Raw genomic sequence first — 17164 nt, 5'->3', positions numbered from 1 at the left:
AGGTATTTCAAGATGAAAAAGGCAAGGAAAAGGATCGTTCCCTAGAAGGCCCAGAAGGAGCAGTAAGGGGACACATTGATAAGTGAAACTAATTTTAGACTTCTGACCCTCAAAACTTTAAGATAATAAATGTATGTTATTCCAAGCACTAAATTCATGGCAAGTCATTAAGCAGCAATAGGAAAACAGTACAAGAAAATACAATTTTTTAGGGAGTTGGGGGTGACAGTAAATCAGTGGTTCTCAACTGAGGTGCTAGCCACGTGTGGTGGTGCACACCTATAATCCCAGCACTCAGGAGACTGAGGCAGGAGGATTGCTGTGAGTTTGAGAGCACCCTGGTCTACAGAGTGTGTTCAAAGCCAGCCTGAACTACATGGTGAGATCCTGTCCCACCCCCGCCCCCAAACAGGTCAACTAAGGTGCTACCCTCCAGTGATTGATTCACAAAATCTGATGATGTAGAAATAGGTATTTGAAAATGTTTTTCATATGATTTCAATATTCACTCGCAGTTGAATAAAAGCTTTTAATAGGTACATGAAAGATCAGAATTCTTAAAGTTCATACAAGAAGAACTTCTAAGCAAAAGCTATATTTCTAGTAATTATTTGTAACTTTATTAAGTGATTAAATCTTCCTACCAACCCACAATACATATTATAACAAAATAGTTTGAATACAAACTCAAAATCACAAAAAGTTAAAACTTTTTACTTACAACCTGTGAAGGAGCTTTTACCTCAACTTACCACTTCAGAGATTATAGATGGAGGTTCTTTCCCAATAGTCTTTAAAACTTTCTGACATTTTACTGTCTGTACATACCTGAAGCTGTCATTAATATTTCTGTATGCATTTTGGTACTGAATTATGAAAAAAACTCCATCTGTGTATGTCCCTCTATATTTACCTCTGCGTATTTCAAAGTCCTTAGGAATATATTCATTTTTCATTAGCTCATTTACTTGTATTCATTCAACAAATATTATTAACTATTTAGCATTTTCAAGATTTCTCACTCACAAATACTTTGGACTTGTAGAGATATACAAACAAGACAAGTCCTCACCATCAAGAAATTAGTTCCTCTATGCTTTATCAGCAATGTTTAAACAGCTATGCCTTTTACACTATCTTCTAATTGTGTATGTCTATATCTCTTCCAAGAAGGCAAACTCATGGGCAGGGACCCAGTTATATTCATTTTTGCATTAGGAGAATTGAATATTCTTATGCATGTACTTGATTGGCTGAATTAAGATAAATGGGTAATAATGTAAATATGCCAGCAATTCACTCTATAAATCAAAATTTAAATATAATAATATGAATAAATCACATTATATTGGGAGAACTTTAGCAGACAAAGACTGTAGACTTGGCATGATCAATGCTATATGCTTGCCAACCATTTCTTTGTCCTCCTGAGCACAAATGAAGACAATATCTCCTAGCCTCTTCACATACAGGCAGAGCCAAGTAAAGCCACATGCACTCATGTAACTTGTTGCAATCCAAGCAGCATGGTGAAAAGGATGCAGGCCACTTCCATGCATGTCCACTATTCAGCCTTTAAATTTTCTTTCATCCAATTTGCCTCTTTTCTGACAAGTCTAAAGGCTAGAAGTCAAACACATCAGTGTCACAAAATGGAAAAGTTCTAGATACTTAAGTGTCTTCATGGTGACCACAAATAGAATCAATGGAAAATTCACCAAGGAGTTAATCCTAAATGGCCTAGAGAACAGTAGTACCTTCGACAGATTTGGAGAAGTTGCAGGGGAAAAGGAATAAGGGAAATGGTAGACTTGGTTTGAACATGCCCTGTGGATAGGTAAAGACAAACTAAAGAAAATGGAAGTGGAAGAGAAACAGGTTAAAGATGTTTATGTAGCTGATTTAGAAGTACCAAAGATTGACCTTGAATTCACAATTTTTATGAGTTATACTTTGAATTTCTTCTTGGGTTGAATACCAATTCCTCATCACAGACATACCTTTTACTCCAGAAAAAAAAATTGATTTTGGTTGAGTTTTGGGAAAAATAATTTGATTTCCTATTGACAAAAATAGAGTAACAATACCCCACCAGCACCATAGTTATCTCAAAGTGCTCAATACCATTCAATGTCTATGGGACCACATTAAGAAAATATTAAATTCTTGGTTCATTTCCTGTTTATTTTGTGAGAATCTGATTCCTTTTAACTGAGAAATTAGAATATAGGTTCTACTGTGAATCTCTATCAACAATGATATTTTGTTAACCAGACCATCCCTACCTAACGACCATCAAGATAAATGGTTACTTGATCTTACCTTTCTAAAAGTAGATACTTTTAGTTATAGGTAGCTTTCTGAATTCTATTGTGAAGACTGAACAGTTTCTTGTATCACAAATTTTATTTTATCTCATCTAAATATCTACTATAGCTTATTTTAGTCCTGCCCTTGAAAGAGTAGAATCAAATTGGTCCTAGTGACTTTGTCAATAAACATGGAAGAACAACATAAGTTGATAAGCATGGGATGTGTAATCAAACAGGCTGAGCCATGTATTCTCCATTAATCTTAGTGGAAATTACTTCATCTTTCTGTTCCCTCGTTGTGCCAAGTGCTCCTACACTCCTATCTCACCAGATCATATCAAAGTGAATATCAGAAATATGTTCTCATTAGTAAAATTGGTGACTTGTTCTTCATCTTCATTATCAATCAGATCCCACAGATTAATTTGTTATAAGGTATAAGATTACATAGGAGCTGGGGGAATAGCTCAGTGATAATGTATGTGTTTAGCATGGGCTAGGTCCTAGGTTAAATCTACAGCACTAAAACCAAACACAAAACAAAAGTCACAATTAGCTGAAAATTTCAGGATACTTCCCACATTTCGCATAATACGCATGATCTTCAAACATTTTCTGTCCATCCACTGCACTTCTGATATCAGCGGGAAGGTGATAGAGTCCTGCTTCTAGAGTGTTACTGAGTCAATGTCCAGTGGGTTACTGACAAAGGTCAGTAGAGTACAGAAGAGGACAAAGAGCTGGGATTGGGGGTACTCTTATTTTTTTATTTACTAGTACATATTTGGAGTACATAATATTTTATCTTTTTGTATTAATTGTTCTGCATTTCTTTACAAATAATGGTTTAATAAATGCCTGTATATGTGCCAGAATTTTTCTAGAACTTGCTTTTATTGTAACCCATTTTCAAAGTATGGGATCTCCATCCATCCATGTCAAACTTTTCCAATATTACTGTGTGGCCAATTATGTTAATGTTCTTTCACAATATTGTTTATTGTGAGTAAAACATTTCTTTGAAATACAGTTGAAGTAATTAGCTTCTAATTTCACAATCCTACTGAGAGATTATGTGCTTGTACAGTATTTCCACATAATAATAATTCAGAATGGAGAGTCAAAATTTGTTATTGCATTAAAGATCTTTTCTTGCAAGCAATTATATTATTTGTTATCAAATTCAGTATAATAGGATAAATTACATTTTCTTTTTAACAGTTAAGTAAAAAATACAGATGCCTAAATTTCCCCTTGACTGCATTCTCATTTAAATTCTAGAATCAGGCTTATAAGAAAGAATGAGACATGAACTTAATGGAATAATGACTTTTTTACTGTTATCCCCAGGGACCAGGAAATTCCCTTTATAGTAGGAAGACATTCCAAATGTATTTTAAAATAGCCTCAACTTCACTGTTTTTCTCATTATAATTCAATTATTAAACTTCAAAGATGCTTTTAGTATATCTCTAGTTTGCAATAATGCTCCAGGAAAAAGATGATTGCTAAAAAAAGTTCAAAATCTCTCTCTCTCTATATATATATATATAGATATAGATATAGATATATAGATAGATAGATATAGATATAGATAGATATAGATAGATATGTCTGTATATATATCTATGTATATCTGTATATATATCAGATATACATAGATATATAGATAGATAGATACATCTATAGAGCAAGGGCTCTCTATATATCATCATAATATATACATCATTTCCTGAAATACAAACTTCACAGAGGACTATGTTGTTCTTGCTTAACTACGTGAATATTTTACTTTTACTTTGCATTTACTTTCAAATGTATGGATCATGAAGATATTTCATTAAATATCCCCAAAATAAATACTTTTCAGATCATGAAGATATTTCAGTAATTATTCCAAAAGGTAAATACTTTTAAAGTGAAAAAATAAAACTTTATCACCTCTTTGACCATCCATGTAGTAAGGTAACCTTGTGCTAGTACATTATTTAGCTGCAAAGGTGAGGTATTTTAGTGCAGACAACCCATATTTCACCCAGAAGTAGCTGGTGAGAATTCATGATACAAATATTATTTATTGCCTATATCCTTCTGGGTATTAAAAGAAAAACACTACAGATTGATCATCCTTACTCCAGAAATCCAGAATTCACCACAATTTAAAACTTTGTTAGTGCCAACATGACACAAGTAGAAAATTCCACACTTGGTGTCAGGTAACAGGTCATATTCCAAACACAGGTGCACTAAAAATACTTTACAAAATTGCCTTCAGGATGTGTGTATAAAGCATACATGAATCAAATGCATGTTATGTTTAGACTTGGGTCCTGCCCCCAAGATAGCTCATTCTATTTACGCAAATATTCCAAAATCTGAAATCTGAAATATTTCTGGTCCCAAGCATTTCGGATATTCAATCTGTGTCTCCTTCTGAGTAGTCAAAGTCCTTTCCTATTGCAAAAGAACTTCCTGGCTGTTGTTTTCGATCTGGCAGGTGGGTATAGTTAAGTAAGAAGTCACACTCAGCCTAAAACATGGATTTAAATAATTTCTTATACTGGCTTCAGGCAACCAGCCAGAGTTCAGGAAATTGGCACTGCACAGCCAGCCAAAACAGTCTCTTTTGGTAACTGCAAGCTCTTGGGCTATTTTTCCTCCAAGAACACTGATAATCTTACCACTTACATCGCAGCAGCAGCCCCCAAGAGACTTTCTTTATCCACCTTCTTTCTTTATGCCAGTGCTCAGCATAAAAGCCTCATATTTTCTTTCCTTCTTTCTTCAACTGTAAGAACCTCAAAGACCCTAGGTCCCAAAAGGTGGAGGGGTCGGAATTTCAGGCAGAGGTAGGCTGTTTTCTCACCAATTTTTCAGCAGCACTGAAATCTTCCTCACCCATTTAATACTCACAAGATCCAACTCTCAACTCAGACCATACACAAGATCTGAAAATTCCATTTTGAAACAGAAACATTTGAGGGATAGGAAACTATCTACCTGAAGCATGAGAAGATCAAGAAGAAACTGTTTTAAGGATAACAGAGTTTACTAGCAGCAGAGTGTTTCACAATGTTTATCTTTACAATAATCCTTTGTGATAACCCCACTTCCAAAATGAAATTTAAAGATCAAAAATTAGCCCAGGATCCTTCTCTCATTCTGACTCCTCTCCTCCTCTCTCCTCTTCCTCTCCTCTCCCTCCTTCCTCTCCTTTCCTCTCTCCCCGACTCCCTCTTCATCTCCTCTTTCCCTTTATCTTTTTTCACTGTTGTCCTGTGTCCATTCCCCTTTTCAAGATTGAAGTGCAAAAAGTGGATAATTTGTAGGCATGAGTCATCTCCATTACATAATCAATACCTGATTTGGTTTGTCTGTTCTTGTCTGCCTTCACAGGGTTAAGAAACAAGTTTTATCTGTTATACAGATTTAATGCAATTTCAAACAAAATACCAATAACATTCTTCACAGAACTAGAGAGAGAAATACTAAAATTCTTACAGAACCAGGAATGGCCTAGAATAGCAAAAGCAATTGTGGGCAACAAAGACAAGAGAGGGGCCATCACAATCTCAGACTTCAAGTTTTACTACAATGCTACAGTAATTAAAACAGTATGGTAGTGGCAAAAACAAAACAAAACACAGACTTGTGGATCAGTGGAACAAAATAGAGGATACAAAAACAACTCCAGGCATACTGAGCTACCTTATCTTTGACAAAGGGGTCAATTAGTTTTGCTGGAGGAAAGATAGCCTCTTTAACAAACTGAGCAGGGGAAATTGGCTATCCACATGCCAAAGATGGAATCTAGACTCATATCTCTCACCATGCTCTAAATTAAAATTAAAATGGGTAGGGGCTGGGGATTTAGCTCAAAGGTGCCACCACCTGCCTTGCAAGCGCAAAGAACTGAGTTCGATCCCCAGTACCAAAAATAAATAAATAAATAATAAAAATAAAAATAGGTCAAAGTATTAAAACAGAAACAATACCCTGAAAGATAAAATAAGTGAAAGGTCTTAAAGACATAGGTGTAGGCAATGACTTTCTGAACAGAACCCCATTTGCATAAGAAATAATACCAAAAATTAACAAATGGGATCATATCAAATTAAGCTTCTGCACACCAAAGGAAACCACCAACAGAGTAAAAAGATAGCCTATAGAATGGGAAAAAAATTCTGCTAGCTACTCCTCAAAGGACTAACATCTAGAAAATATAATGAACTAAAAAACCTAGACCCTCTAAAGTTAAAGACCCAGTCCAAAAAATGGGCATTTGAAATGATTAGACACTTCTCAGATGAAAAAGTACAAATGGCCAATAAATACATGAAAGAAATGTTCAATATCTCTGGCTATTTGAGAAATGCAAATTTAAACAACACTGAGATTCCATTTCACTCTAGAAAGAAAAATATCATCAAGAGCCAGGGATTAAGCTCAGTCGTTCTGCTACCTGCCTTGCAAGCGCAAGGTCCTGAATTCGATCCCCAGTATCAAAAGAAAAAAAAAAAAAAGAAAGAAAGAAAAGAAAGAAACAAATGCTAGTGAGGCTGTGGGGAGAAAAAGGAACCCTCCTTCATTGTTGATGGAAATATAAACTGGTACAACCACCATGGAAACTGGTGTGGAGATTCCTCAAAAAACTAAAAGTAGAGGTTCTATTTGATTCAGCTATTTCCCTTTTAGGTATCTTCCTAAAAGAGTTAAAATCGCCATATTACAGTAATACATGCATATCCATGTTTATAGCAGCACATTTATTATAGTTAAATCTTGGAAACAGCCTATCCACCTAGCAACAGATGAATGGATAAAGAAAATGTGGTATTTATATATGATGGAATACTACTTTGCCATAAAGAGGCATATGGTTGAGATATTTATAGGTAAATAGATACACCTCGACACCATAATGTTAAATGAAATAAATCAGACACACAAGTTTAAATATCACATGGGAATTCTTATATAAGAAACACAAAGTATAAATAAAGGGCTAAATAAAAGATTGATAATAAGAAGTAGAGAAATCTTTTTTCAAATGGGAAGGGAAATAGAGGGAGAAAGGTAAGAAAGAGGAAAGGGATTTTTTAAAAATTGAAGGAAAAAATGGAAATAGAACTTTTGCAAATGTGAAGGAGAGGAAGAGTTGGCGGGATCAGGAAGGGATGTGAGGAGAAGGACACAAAAAATAAGAATTAAGATATGTTATATACATGAAGAAACTCCCCACAATAAATGCAATCATTGTGTACTCCAAACATGTACTATTAGAAAAAAATTAAAATTAAAAAACACACTTTTATGGAAAATAGAAAGAAACTAGTTTTATTTATTTCTACTATAGTACCTGGAATATTACCTGGCATAAGAGCATGTATATGCTTACAATAAATGTTTGTTGAGTAAATGAATGAAATGATAGGGAGATGAATATAACAGGAAATCTAGAAGAAGATCCCAATAATAAGAAAATGCAAATGATAGAGGTAACACTTTAAATCAGTAGAAAAGATGAATCACTGCAATGAACTGAATGCTTTTGTCCCTCCAAGATTTATGTCATGAAATCCTGACCATCAAGGTAAAACCTTTGAAAACTGAAATAGGAAGAAGTCCAGGAGACAGTGGGCAAGGAGGGTAGGGAAGTAAAAGGAAGGTAAAAACATGCAAGATATATCATGCACGTGTACCAAATACCCACAATAAATGTAAACACTGTATATCATAAACACAAACTAAAACAATATATTAAAACAACAATAACAACAACAATAATAATAATAATAATAAATGGTAAAAGGGAATTCAGAGATAAGAGAGGGAGGTGGGAGGAGATGAGAAGGGAATTTAAAAAGAATCAAAATGTGTTACATACATGCACCTACTCCCTAAGATGTAAACTTCATGTATTGCAATTATGTGTCAATAAAATACATTTTTAAAAAAGGAAAGTGATTAGGTCATGAGAGAGGAGTTCTCAAGAATGGGATTAGTGTCCTTATCAGGGATTTGGAGAAATTCCTTGCTGCTTCAGCCCTTGAGGTTACACAGGGAAAATTTCCTTAGAATGGGCTCTCACCAGACACTGAATCTGCTGATGCCTTCATCATGGACTTCTCCACTTCCAGAATTATCAGATATAAGTATATGATGTTTATAAGCCAACTACTCTAAACTAAGTATTTGTTATAGAAGTCCAAAACGACTGAAACAAGTATCAAATAATTGGGCCTAGAAAAAAATGGTCAGTCTTTGTTTTTTTTTAAAAAAAATCATTAAATCAAAATGAATTTCAGAACCAATAATTATATCCAGTAAAAATGAATCCATAAAATTTATAATACAAACCATGGGAGAAATTTTCTATTGTCATAGATTAGGGAATTCCGATTTCCATAAACCACTGCAGTTTTTCACCAATAAAATTGCATTTCCAACCAGAATTTTTAGAAATGTGGTATATGTTCATGTATATCTAGCATCTTACTTAGTTTTCTCAATGCTGATACAAAATACCTGACACTCAAAGTTAAAGGAGGAAAAGTTTAGTTGGCTCAGTCTATAGAGGTTTTAGTCCAAGGTTGCCTGGCTACAAGGCAGGGTGGCATGGCAGAGGGTCATGGCAGAGCAAAACAGTTCATGGCAGGCAGAAGGCAGAAGCTAAAAGCAACTAGCCTCTTCCTTACCCTTATATTTTATCCAGGTTACAAGACCTTAGGGCGGTAGCACTCACACCCTCAATCCTAGTGTCCTTAATTCAAGCACTGCACCATGAATCAATCCCAGTGTCACACATTCTAGATCCAGCCACCTCTGAAAAGCACCACCTATGCCTGAGGCTTTGGGAGACAGGTAGACCCAAGCTATCACATCTGGTGTATATTCATGTGTACCTGAAATAAGGAAAGAGCCAACAGATGAATGAACGCTTAAATAAAAAGGTTGAGAATTGTTTGTACAGGAGAATAGACAATTCTTCCTCTTGATTAAAGAATGGATGGGTATTCGGATAAATTTGAGAATGGATATGGGAAGCTGAAGGCATTTGTGGTAGATGAAGATAACCACAGGATGGCTAATTTTTTAAATAGATAAATAATAAAGCTCAAATTCAAATGTAATTTATGGTCCACATAGTTTCAGCTCATGGACAGTCAACAATACTAACTTTTAATTATAGATTAATTTGATTAAGGCTTTTCTCTTTGATTAAGAAACCTATTGCCTAAGGAATGATCCTCTTAATTTAGGATGGGGCTTCAGCAAACACATTCAAGCTTCTATGAGAATTATATCAAACTTATCTACTCAAAGTTAAAGGATGTCCATTTAAAAACAGACACAATTATATAGTAAAGGCTATGAATTTTAGAGAAATCATACCAGGAAGCCTTATCTTACCCTGAATACAAAGCAGCTATACAAAGTAATAATTCTGTATTATGCAAGCAAAATGATCTAGCAACTATCTTCTTTGACATTGTCCAGGATCCATGTAACAGAATTACAGGTGCTTACATTTCTTTTAGTAGAAGACTGTAATGCAGTAAAATTTATATCAAACTTCTGCACATGTTTAAACATTATGCTTTGTACCAATGGACATGTCTACTTTTTTCTAGTGAGCTAGATAACATGGATGTAAAAGACAGAGTAGCCCTAGAATATAAATTTTATACTACTTCTACTTTTGAGCAATTTTTGCTTAAAATTGTGTATGATTAGTATTTTGGTCATATTATTGGTGTGGTCAGAGGGAAGCAATTTAGAAACAGATCAGGGTTTGAAGGTTGAAGTTTAAACAAATCTATTCTTAATCCTGATATACAAATTTCCTGTAAAAATTTTGTTGGCCAAACACACTTAAATGTATATTTATTTTTTATTTGTTTGCTTTTGAGACAAAGTCTCACTATGCAGTCCAAGCTGGCCTTGAATTTGTTGTGGTCCAGCTGTTCTCCCACCTCAGCCTTCTGAGCATGGATGTTGCAGGTTTGTACCACCACACCCGGCTTATTTCTTTTTTAAAGAAAATACTCTAGAACACAAAATAGCAACTAGTTTTGAAAATACTGTTCTCAGTACAGAAAAACAAAATACGTCAGACAAATTTAGGAAAACAAATGTGAGTTTTAGGTTCTCGATATCATCAAGGCACAGTTCAAATCAAATATAAAGTAATAATAAAATAATATTAATAGCTCCTAATCATTCCATTTCTACAGTGATATAGAGACAGATACTGGCGGCTAGGGTGAGAGAACCTGGCATTTGTATCAGGCTTGGGGAGGACCATGTGAATCATGATATTTACTACAGGTATCAGAGTCAAAGCATAAAGAGGCATTTGGAATATCCATGAAATAGGTTTTAAATGTTAAGATGATATATCTCTGTATAATATCAAATGAGCAGTATAGGGTTAATTTTTTTCTTATTTCACCATAGAGTTATTTTTTAAGTAGGTTTTTTCCCCTTAGGATTCCTTTTGGAGTTTTTGTAGTCCAAAATATGTGTATTTCTCATTGCTAACAATATTATTTACCATTTACTGATTATTTTAATCCTGTCATTATGCTCACCACATGACCTCCACTCCCTGAACAATCCTCCCGCATGTCCTATGATATAGGTACTGTTATTTCCCACTTACAGGTGAGCAAACAGAGGTTTAGATAATGTATACCTGGGCAAGTTCATACTCCCTAGTAGGTGGCCTTTTTTAAACAATCTACATTGAAAATGGCCTTCAGAAAATTCGGGCAAGCCAAAGACACTTCCAGATATATGGTACTCTACCTGAGCCCTGTTCTCCTTTATTTTATTTTGCTTCTATTTTATTTTATTTTATTTTATTTTTGGTACTGGGGATTGAACTTGGTAGCTTGCACTTGCAAGGCAGTTGGTGGAACCACTGAGATAAATCCCCAGTCCTTGCTTCTATTTTAATTGTGGTGTAATCTCTTAGCTTTGGCCCATTTATGGGCTCCATTTTCTTGAAATTTCCTACTATCTGCCATTTGATCCTATGACACCATCTTACTCATTTTTCTAAGTGAGTTTTTTTTTCCTAAGTGACTTTTAAAGCCTTCAAGTATTTGCACACATCTTCTGTCCCTTTGTGGTCTAGAGTTTTATACTCTCCTCTGAAATATGAATATTCTGATTCTCTACAGGTGCAAAAGTTTAAATTCTAATATTGTTAGGAGTTGGCCTGTACAAGAGTAGAACATTTACCTAGATTTATTATTCAGTTTTAGAATCTGAACAAATGAAATTCTTTTGTACTTTAACCTATTTTTGTATTAGCTTTAAAAGTCCCTAGGGTTGCTTATGAGCTCTGGGTCACAGGATTCCAAGAGCAGCCATTTCTTAAATGATATTAGTAAAGAGGTCTTTGACATTTTCTCTCTTGCTTTTCCTAAAATGGGAAGAATGAGGTACTGAAAGAAATGAAGAGTTATAGGAAGGTGATCAATCCTCAGACTGCTTAAAATGGGGGACTGAGGGGGTTAAAGAAAGACAATAGAGATATGCGTAATTTCAAAGTACATGGAGGGCCAGGAGGTCAGGGCTTCAGAGTGGGCAAGGACAAAGACACTCCCAGCTTGCCACTGTTCATTGGGTGCACACAATAACTGGAGGGAGCATCAGGTGCCTCAGTGGGCCACGGTAATTCTATGTTGATGAGGATTTTAGGTTGACGAGTAGAGTAAGGAGTTTTCTTAAAATAGTAGGTGGGACAAGATAGCAGGCTAATAAAGAATTTGTCCTTCCCTCAGGTAAAACCTTTCTCTTTTTTTATTACTACGTTCTCAAAGAACCAGGATGTCTTCAGCTGTACACTTACCCTTGAGTGTCACAGTAACACAAGACCACTGAGGCCTCAACTTGTGACCAGAGGCACAGGGAGTTATGTTTCCACGTGCCATAACCAGCTTTCGGGAAAGATGACATTGGGCCTCACACAGCTATTGTCATACTTTAATTATGAAATGATTTTCCCAAAAAATTATGTAGAATGGCTCTCAACAAAGAGTAGAGACTTAAAGCCGACACTGGTAAGCCTTGTCTGGAAACAGAAAAAGGATTATAAACTGTTCAATACAGATTTTGGCCAAAAATCATTACAACCCAAAAGAAGCAGCTTCCACAGACACTTTCAAATGAATTATAAAGGACCAAATCAGGAGGAATAGTTTCTGGGCTTTGTTTTCCTGGCAACTTAGACAGAGCATGGTCTCTGCTTAGACGCAGGGTGAAGAACACTGTCACAGTGTTACTGTTCCGGTCTCCTAGTCCCCCAGACTGCATGCTTTACATACTGTATCTTCTTTTAGCTCCTGAGGTAGATACTATTAATATCTCCATGATACATATACACAAAAACATGGAGAGATTAAGGAACTTTCAGAGAGGGTTTTCAACCTCAGCGTAGGTCCACTGAATGCTATATTTCATGTTTTTTTCACTATGCCATAATATGTAAGTGGGGGAAAAAAATAAATCAAGGACACTCACCATGTCAGCCCCTCTGCTCTGCACAGCTGCCTTACTTCTCCATTAACCACACTCTGTCTTGTATTTTCATTCCAGTCTTATTTTCATAACTGTATTTTTTTGTTTGTTTGTTTTTGGTTCCAGGGATTGAACTAGGGCCCTTGCGCTTGTGAGGCTGGCAATGGAACTACTGAGCTAAATCCCCAGCCCTCATAACTGCATTTTTAGCTCCTTGCAATGAGAAATTTTATCTTGTACAATGCTGCACCGAATTAGGAGGAACTCAATGAGCATTTATTGAATAGGAGAACAAATGAATGAACATATTTTGCTTTCCTGATCCACAGGGACTCTACCTCCTACTACACCAACTCTAAATTCCTTGGATTTAATATTCAATAATCATGAAAATGCTGATCAACAATAGATGGCTGCAAATAATAATAGCAAATCTGTATATTGTACCCTTTATAAGCACCAATAAACTTCATACTCACAATGACAACTGGTAACTGATAAAGAGCACAATCAGAATTTAAATTCTAGTGATCTCATCCCTAAATCTGTGCATTACACTCACTCTTATACTCTCGAGTTCCCAGTTCTGAACACAGACACCCTCTGTCAGTCAGACTGGCTCCCTTTATGGGGCTCCCACTTTCTCAAATCATTCCTGATTTTGCTACACCCACTTCAAGGGTCTTCTTTCCCTCCTTGTTAATTTTTTTTGCTTTGTTGAGACAGGGCCTCACTATGTAGTTGAGACTGACCTGGAAGTCACTAGGTAGCCCAGGCTGTTCTTGAACTCATAGAGATCCTCCTGCCTCAGCCTCCCAAGTACTGGGATTACAGGTATGTACCACCATGCCAGTTTTTCATATCATTTTAACATGGCTGGTTCAATATTCAGAAACATATTTGTTCATATATATTTCAAAAGATGAATCTAACTTTACTGTGCAGAAAAATAATAGACACCAACTTAACCAAGTATAGCTCAAACTAACCTCGCCAAGAATGGAACAGGCAAAAAGGATACTACAATGTGGTATAACTAAAGGGACACCACATTATTCACGCACAGATTTTGCCACTAGGAAAGTTACTTTTACAGAATAGATGGATTTTTCCTCTTCAAACTAACATGGTAAAAAGAGAAAAAATGAAAACCAAAAATGAAACAACAGCAAAAAGGAACTGCTCCAAGTTAAAGAATACCAGAGACATGATGACACTGTAATGTGAGGGGTAAGCATATACAGCTCAGTGTAACAGCGCTTGTCAAATATGTACAAGGCCCTGGGTGTGATCTCCAGCACCAGATTAAAAAAAATTAAAGTTCCTGGGTAATTGATTTCTTTGTAATGAAAGAATATTATTGGGACATTGTTGAAACTGGAATGTAGAATGTAAATTAATTAAGAATCATGTCATTAAGAGTTTGATAACTCTACTGTGGTTATTAAGAGAACTCCTTTGTTCTGAGGAAATAAATACTAGAGGGAAGGGAGCATGATATATTCAACCTATTCTCAAATTTTTCAGAAAAAAATAATTTATGCGGCCAACAGTGCAAAATGTTAACATTTGAAAATCTGAGTAAAAAAGGTAAATGGGAGTTAGTCTATACGATATCTGCAACTTTCTCCACAGATTAGGATATTTCTAAAGTCTGACGAAATATTGATAATATGAGTCTAAAGCATTCAAATTAACATTTAGTTTTGAAAAAGTACAAAAGTATCTTTAAGAAGAGATAAAGGTGCAAAATAATAAGGTTACATGTCAAAAGGAACATTCATTCAAAACTTTTAATGCAAAAAAAGGTATGGAAAGTATCCCAAACAAAAAGTGTTTTCACACTGGAAAAGGTTTATATATGAATGATGTATAAAAAGTAGCAAGACAAATCACTAAAATTGTTTTATATCTTTTTATATAGGTGTATATGTGAGAAACTTTCTACATAAATCATTATTCACTTCCTCTGAAACTAGAAGATTTAGAATTTCTTACATGGCCATATTTCCTACAGTCTTGAGAGAAATCATGCCTCTCTCATCTACAGGGGCACCCCTGGCCTGACCTACTCAGTCTAGAAACACAGTCACCAACAAGTCAGTTAAGTCCAAAATAATGCCCTCCACAATTCTCCCCCAGCACCACGTACTTTGAAATATCATTATGGAGGCCAATTATTTGAATGGGAAAAAATCCTGATTTATGTCTATGATTAGAAAAGGTCACATTAGGGGCCAGGGATTTGGCTCAGTGGTTCCACTGCCAACCTCCCAAGCACAAGGGCCTGAGTTCGATCCCCAGCACAAAAAAAGAAAGGTCACATTAAAAGTGACCATTCCCTGAAAGGACTGAGGACTGTGAGTTTGTAAGTGGAGAATAAAAACAGATAACATTCCAATGATGAATGTCATGTATATCTAAAATGTACCGATAAAATTAATTAAAAACAAACAAACATCCTGAGTTCACACTGTGCTATGGTTTTACATGAACCATATCATTACTTAAAGCAACTTAGGAGGGATTCGTGGTTCTCGCATTTTATAAGGTTCACCTGGAAGACTTGTTAACTGCATAAAATACTGTACCTCATCATCAGATATTCTGATCAACAAGCAGCATTGCTGATAATGATTTTCAGGCCACACTAACATATGCTGATGTGGTCCATATTATTATCCTCATTTTTCAGAGGCTTAGCAAAACTACACAGCAGATGATTCCTATGTGATAATATGAAATATGATTTGGTCTTTGTCCCTGATTCCATCACAGAGTTCCTAAAATGCTTCGAATTTCCTGATAGGATGTATATTTTGTTATTCACAACAAGCCCCTGTCACACAAGGTAGGGCCCCAGATAAACCAGAATAAAGTTGTCTCCACAGATATACTAGTGATTAGAGGATTAAAGAATTGGGACTTTCAGCCCACTAAGCTCTCTAAAAACAAGGATATTTGATGACCTTCCAGGTAACAAATTTTGTGGACCCGCTAGGAGGGCATGGAGCAGAGTGGGTATAGAAGCTCTCTGCTACCCTCCCTAATGTCTTATCCATTTCTTTCATATGGCTGTTCCTTCACCATATCTTTTATAAGAAACTGGTAAATGTGTTTCCTTGGATCTATGAGCCATTCTAGGAAATTATATAAGAGAGGGGGTGGATCCTGGGTACCCTGCTTTAGAGCTAGGTGGTTGACCAGACGCACAGGGCACAACCTGGGACTCAGAAATGGCCTCTGAAGTACAGGCAGGCCTATGCAACTGAGTCCTTGGCTGAGGGACCTGACAAAGCACGATGACTGCTGGAAAACTGCTTGGTAGGTGGGCAAACACACCCACACATTTCTGGGACCCAAAGTGATACAGGGTGTTGAGTATGAATAAAGAGAAAAAAGTTTTGGTGTTTCCTTTATGGATCTTTAATGCACCGTAGGAGCAAGTTATGAGATCACTTAGTTGTCACCTTCCGAGACAAAGACTTTGTTCCTATGAAGCTGGTAATTAGCCTGGTACAGACTACAGGGTAGAGGTAAGGATGACAGGCCAGCAAATCCAGAATTCTAGCAAGAGCAAGGGGATTCTGTGCTTCGAGTCAACCAATGCTATTCACATTCTTCCATTTAGAATAAAAACTTTCCTTTTAAAACTTATGTCCTACATTAAACTATTTTTAACACAAAATAATCTTCCACTTTTACCATTTCAGATGGTTGGTAACTGTCCTTTAATAGTAGAACAGCTTCATAAGTTAAAGGCCCAGGCATTTAGCTCAGTGATGCTGTCCCCTGCCTCTCAAGGGCAAGGTTCTGAGTTCAATCCCCGGCACCTAAATAAATAAGTAATGAAGAGCTCAAGAACCTTACGATATTTTCTATTGCAAAAAACAAAACAAAAAGTCTAGCAACTCAGGTTTCGTTTAAATGAAGTGCATATCATTAAACACTACCGGTGATTTGCATAGAAAGGAAATGGCAAGATACGAATTCAAGTAGTACTGGAGAACTGAGCTCAAGTTAAGTATTTTTGTCTATAAAACATTCAGATTTTTCTTTTCGGTAAGTCATCACCAATTTGTACAAGACAACATGAGAACAATTCTTCGAAAATAGTGTCTATGTAGAAGGCTATATGAACTCAACTTCCAATGTTACAAAAGAAACTTCAAGTGGAGTTTTGCGGTGAGGTGTCTGGGCGCACCTCGGGGATCTCTACCTTTCACCGGGTTCTCTGGGCGGCTCTGAACCCTTGAAGGTCGCCGTCTGCAGGGACCGCGGCGGCCCCGCCCCCGGGTAGCGCGGCGGAGGATCGGAGGCGG

At 36.1% G+C, this 17164-nt stretch overlaps 1 long non-coding RNA gene across 1 annotated transcript in view; it reads right to left on the bottom strand.

Annotated features, from left to right (window-relative positions):
* The window catches only part of LOC104856581, a 112104-nt gene extending 94954 nt beyond the window's left edge, over window positions 1–17150 (bottom strand). Inside the window, exon 1 of the long non-coding RNA XR_004517524.1 lies at window positions 17062–17150. This is a non-coding gene — a long non-coding RNA (uncharacterized LOC104856581). The remainder of the gene's footprint in view (window positions 1–17061) is intronic.
* Window positions 17151–17164: the final 14 nt, after the last annotated feature.

The sequence above is a fragment of the Fukomys damarensis genome, unplaced genomic scaffold (genome assembly GCF_012274545.1).
Source record: "Fukomys damarensis isolate Sample0158 unplaced genomic scaffold, DMR_v1.0_HiC HiC_scaffold_16, whole genome shotgun sequence".
Classification (NCBI taxonomy): domain Eukaryota; kingdom Metazoa; phylum Chordata; class Mammalia; order Rodentia; family Bathyergidae; genus Fukomys; species Fukomys damarensis.
This window is presented reverse-complemented; position numbering and strand designations above follow the sequence as displayed.